Raw genomic sequence first — 5,996 nt, forward strand, 5'->3', positions numbered from 1 at the left:
TAAAAATCAAAAGCAAATTCATTTTGCTTAAGGGACCATTCTAAAGTAACAATTCCTGATATTACATGCCTCATATGATCCATTTCAAACCACCGAGGATTACAACTTCGTGTCACTGTTAAAACAAACAAATGTGAATAGCTAAAACATTTCAAAAGTGCAACAAACTTATGAAGTCTCAAACAAAACTTGAATTTTCTGTACATACTCTTGTAGAAGTTATTTCCTATGTACCACATTCCTCTAGAAAACTGGTTTTCTATTCTCGTTCATTTGACCTAGATTGGCGACAAGCCCTAGAGAAAGATAGGCGCAGCTTGTGATTTCTCTCCTGGGACAGTTATCGCTCTCTTCCCCTATCTTTAGAAAGGGGCCTACTCCAGCTGCAAGAGAAACTTCTCTGTCTTGGAGATTTGTTTTCAAGGTGGAGTACTGCTCCTCCGATAAATCAACTCGAAGGGAACGACCCCAGGAGGGAGGTGGGCCATGATTTTGACTTATCTTTTCACCTTTTGGCAGTTCCATTCTTACTTGGCATTCACATAGTGTTCTCCCATCTAACTTTCAGACAGCATCCACTGCATCTCGGGGATCTTAAAATTCCACAAAAGCAAAGCCTAGAGGGTTCCTTGCAACCCACACACTTTGGAAAAAGTCGCACAGTCATTTCCGACTCTCTGCGATCCCTTGGACTGTAGCCTGCCTGGCTCCTCTGTCCATGGAATTCTTCAGGCAAGAGTATTGGAATGGGTCGCCATTTCCTTCTCCAGGGCACACATTTCAGAGTGGTCCATAATAGCCAAAGGCTCGTTCCAATTCAGTCTTTTTTTATCATTGTTTCCAAGGTTACCTACATAAACTTTACAGTCCAATCACCAGGAATCATGATGTATTTCGAGGTCATGGGTTAGAAATGCAGAGGTTCGAATCCACCATCCTAGGATAATTCTTCCCAGGTGCGTTCCGCCTGGCATCCCCGGATGTTCTGGCACACTCAGCATCCACGAAATTGTCAGCTCATATTATTAAATAAAAGCCACATGCTCTGGCCAGAAGTTTTTTTTTTGTTTGTTTGTTTGTTTTAATTCAAACGATGTTCTTTAATTTAGTCACCCTCAGTAGCTAGGAGCTATTTCAATGATACATGAGACATTTCTGGAACTCCTCAGTAGGATTGGCCACTGGAACCAGGAAAAAAATTGCTTTGAATAAATTCAGTAAATGAACTTTTTCATTCTTAACAGATAGATGATCATTTTTTAGAAACAGCTAATTGTTCTTGTTGCTAAACAAGGCAGGTTATGAAGTTCATCACTAAGATTTATGGTTTTAAATAAGATGAGATCAAAATAGTGGTTCATTTTTCTCTTTACAAGACTAACTTGTAGGGTGGAGTGTTAAAAAAATGTCTTGAAGATGGGTAGTCTTGGGAGGTAAACAGTTAAGACATTAGTGATCACTTAATTTTATCTGGATTTGGAGCTTTGTTTAAATCAGAATCAAGCGAATAAACTAAAAAAAAAATCTGACACTACAGTCAAACAGCTAAATGTGACCCTCATGGATTTATGGGCTAATCCGTTAGAAATACACATAATACTGCTTGAACTCTGTGTGAGTTAAATTCCATTTGAATTTATCCAGAATCAGATATGACTGAGCTATTTTTGTCTAGGCTTTCCCAAGTTAAATTATGCTGAGTTTGTGGTAGCCTCAATGGAAAAATACAAGGTTCCCGGTGAATAGGGGTTGATGGTTGTTTCTGCTCCAGGGCAATCAGAGACACCTCAACAGGAGTGGTAACTTTGAGTATTTTTCAGGATTTGCCATATGTGGAAGTACCTAATTTAAATCTGCTTCTTATTCTCTCATTTTTGATCAGTCTCCTTCATCTTATAGTTTACGTGAGTTATTATTCATAGCTTCTACCATTTCTCATCTTTGGTTTTCTCCCTTGTCTTCCTTTGTTATGCCCCTTCCATTTCCATTCTTACTGCTAAATGCCATATTTTTCATGTTTCTTAGTAAAGATATTGAATAAATAAATTTGATTGTATCGTTCATGTTTTCATGTCAGGGTTATAAAAAATAGGTCATCGATTATCCTAAGGTTTGGCTATAGTCAAGCTTTTGTCTTAATTCCTCTCTTCTATACTATGACTAGAAATGAAGGTCACTTGGGATCCCAGCTCCCAGGAAAGCTTTCTAACTAGCCCAGATGGCAGGAGGTTCACTCTCTTGACATCTCATTCAAAGTTATTACAGTATTATTGGCCATATGATGACTTTGCTTATGCTGTAATTATAGCACTGTGACTTTTTTAAAACTGGAAACTTATAACTTTTAGTCTCATTCAAATATTTTGCCAGTCCTTCAGCTCCCCTCCATTTGTTTTCGGAATCTATAAGTCTATTTTCAGTCTATTTAGTTTGTACTTTTTGAAATTTCACATAGAAGTGTGATCATGTGGTATTTGTCTTTCTCTGAGTTTTTTCACTTAGCATAATACCCTCCATGTCCATTCATGTTGCCACAAAGGGCAAGATTTCATTCATTTTTTATGGCTAATATGCCATTGTACATATATCATTTTTTAATCCATTTGTCTGTTGATGAACATTAAGGATGCTTCGTATCTTGGTTATCATAAATTCTGTGATGAACACTGGAATATATATATATTGTTTTGAATTAGTGTTTTTGTTTCTTCTGGTAAGTAATCAGAAGTAAAACTGCTGGACCATATGGCAGTACTATCTTTAATTTTTTGAGAAAACTTTATAACTTTTTCCATAGAGGCTGCATCAATTTTATAATATAGTCCCGCCAGCAGTGACTGAGGGTTACCTTTTCTCCACATCCTCATCAATAATTGTTATTTGTTGTCTTTCTGATGATGGTTATTGTGAGAGCTGTGAGGTGGAATCTCATCATGCTTTCATTTTGTAGTTCCCTGGTGATTAGTTATGTTGAGTATCTCTTCATGTACCTATTGGTTACTGTACGCATTTTTTGGGAAAATATTTTTTCCAGAATCTCTGCCTATTTTTTTTAATCCAATTTTGTTTTACTTTATAATGAGTTGCATGAGTTCTTTTTATATTTTGAATTATTAACTTTTTATTAGATATATAATTTACAAAATCTTTTCCCATTTAGCACATGACCTTTTAATTGTGTTAGTTTTCTTTGCTGTGAATAAGCTTTTTAGTCTGATGTAGTACTGTTTGTTTATTTAAGCTTTTGCTTCCCTTGATTGAGAATACATATCAAACAATAATTCTAAGACTAATGCCCAAGAGCACGTTGCTTATGGTATTGTCTAGAAGTTTTATGGTTAAGGTCTTAATATTTAAGACTTTAATCCATTTTGAGTTTATTTTTGCATATAGTGTGTGAAAGTAGTCCAGTTTGATTCTTTTGCATGTAGCTGTCCAGCATGTAGCTTCAATCATTTATTGAAGAAGCTGTCTTTTCTCCATTGTATATTCCTGTCACTTTTGTCATAGATTAATTAACCATAAAAATGTGGGTTTATTTCTGGGCTCTCTATTCTACTTCATTGATCTCTGTGTCTGTTTTTGTGCAAGTATTATGAAAGTGAAAGTACCATGTACCTTTTTGATTATTTTAGCTTTGGAGTGTAGTTTGAAATTAGGGACCACAATAACCTCAGCTCTGTTCCTTCTCAAGATTATTTTCACAATTCTGGGTCTTTTGTGTTCCCTTACAGATTTCAGAATTTTTATAGTGCTGTTAAAATTGACATCAGCATTTTGATAAGAATTCCACTGAATTTATAGATTGCCTTGGGAAGTATGATTATTTAAGGAGGTTAATTTTCCACCCCATGAGCATGGTGTATCTTTCCATTTGCTTGTGTCATTTTCAATATCGTGTCAAGTCTTAACAGTTTTCTGAGTACAAAATTTTTATCTCTTTGGTTTGATTTATTCCTAGGTATTTTATTCTTTTTGATGCAGCTATAATTGGGATTTTTTCTTAATTTCTTTTTCTGATAGTCCATTGTGAGTGTACAGAAACATAGCAGATTATTGTATTTTCATTTTGTATCCTACAACTTTACTGAATTTATTTTTTGTGGCATTTTTAGGATTTTTCTATATATAGTATGTCATGTGCTAACAATGACAGTTTTATGTCTTCCTTTCCAGTTGGAATTCATTTTATTTATTTATTTTTTAGACTCATTTCTATGACTAGAATTTCCAACGCTATGTTGACTTAACATGTTGATAGCAGGCATCCCTGTATGGTTTCTGATCTTAGAGGGAATGCTTTCAGCTTTTGCTACTAAGTATGCTGTTGGCTGTAGTTTTGTCATATATAACCTTTATCATTTTGAGGCATGTTCTTCCTATAACCATTTTGTGGAGTGTCTTTCTCGTGAACAAAGGCTGTAATTTGTTGGAAGTAGCAGTTTTCCTAGTGAAAAACTTGCTGTCAATTGCTACTGGAAGTTATAGTTTGAGCCAGATCTGGATAATAAAATATCAGCAAAGGTCGTTATTCAGAAATCATCCAAACAGAATTATTTTTCCTCCACAGATAGCACCCACACGCCACTTAGCACTATACTGAACATGGATGGTTTCAGAAAAAAAACAGTCACATAACACCCAAGACTAAATACAGAGGAGCAAATTTAAAAGTCAAAATAGCAAACCTTTGAAATAAGTCTCTTACAGTATCATCAAGGAACTAAACTAATAATGCCAGTAGAAATACACCTCATTATCTCATATCGCATGAGGAAATGGTACCTTTCTATGTAAATACATTAATGATTGGGCTTTTTACACTTACAATAAACACGTCTGTAATCATTACAATTTTGACATTTATTTGAAAGCCAATTTTGAAATATTAGATTCATTTTCTATCTTTTTTTCCTTTGGTGACCCTGTGTTCTTACTGTAGGACATGTGTGTTCAATCCAGTTACTGCGGGCTTAATGAAGATAAACAAGAAGGGGCCTGTATTTATTGAGCGCTTAACTGTGTCTGCCTAAGAACTTAAAGCCAGTTCTTCATTTATCCCCAAAACCTCATAAATACAGTGTTACAGTTTTTCACAAGTTACAGATAGGATCTGAGGTTCAAAGTTATGAAGTAGCTAGTTCAAAGTTATGCCACTAATGAATTTAGAATGTAGTTTTGAACTCATGGAAGTTTTGTTCCTACTTTTAATCACTATGCAATATTGCCTCCAAAATTAATGATCCATTTTATTACATAAGGTTAAAGAGACAAAAATGTAAATTAATGTGCAAGGCTTGGTTCTCTCAGGATTGACAGAAAAAGAGGGGAAAGTGGAAAATAATTTTTCTAAGACAACATTCATTCAAAAAACGAAGATCATGGCATTCGGTCCCATTACTTCATGGCAAATAGATGGGTAAACAATGGAAACAGTGACAGACTATTTTCTTAGGCTCCAAAATCACTGCAGATGGTGACTGCAGCCATGAAATTAAAAGATGCTTGCTCCTTGGAAGAAAACCTTTGACCAACCTAGACAGAATATTAAAAAGCAGAGACATTACTTTGCTGACAAAGGTTCGTCTAGTCAAAGCTATGGCTTTTCTGGTAGTCACATGTGGATGTGAGAGTTGGACCATAAAGAAAGCTGAATGCTGAAGAATTGATGCTTTTGAACTGTGGAGGTGGAGAAGATTCTTGAGAGTCCCTTGGACTGCAAGGAGATCAAACCAGTCTATCCTAAAGGAAAGCAGTCCTGAATATTGGAAGGACCGATGCTGAAGCTGAAGTTTCAAGATGCTGGGAAAGATTGAAGGAAGGAGGAGAAGGGGACGACAGAGGATGAGATGTTTTGATGGCATCACCAACTCGATGGACACGAGTTTAAGCAAGTTCTGGGAGTTGGTGATAGACAGGGAAGCCTGGTGTGCTGCAATCCATGGGATCACAAAGAATCAGACACAACTGAGTGACAGATCCTAAATGAACTGAAG

The 5,996-nt window shown here is 35.8% G+C and overlaps 1 pseudogene; it reads right to left on the reverse strand.

Annotated features, from left to right (window-relative positions):
- Positions 1-259: 259 nt before the first annotated feature.
- LOC133068407 (serine/arginine-rich splicing factor 3-like) lies at positions 260-974 on the reverse strand (annotated as a pseudogene).
- Positions 975-5,996: the final 5,022 nt, after the last annotated feature.

This window comes from Dama dama, chromosome 2, assembly GCF_033118175.1.
Source record: "Dama dama isolate Ldn47 chromosome 2, ASM3311817v1, whole genome shotgun sequence".
Taxonomy (NCBI): domain Eukaryota; kingdom Metazoa; phylum Chordata; class Mammalia; order Artiodactyla; family Cervidae; genus Dama; species Dama dama.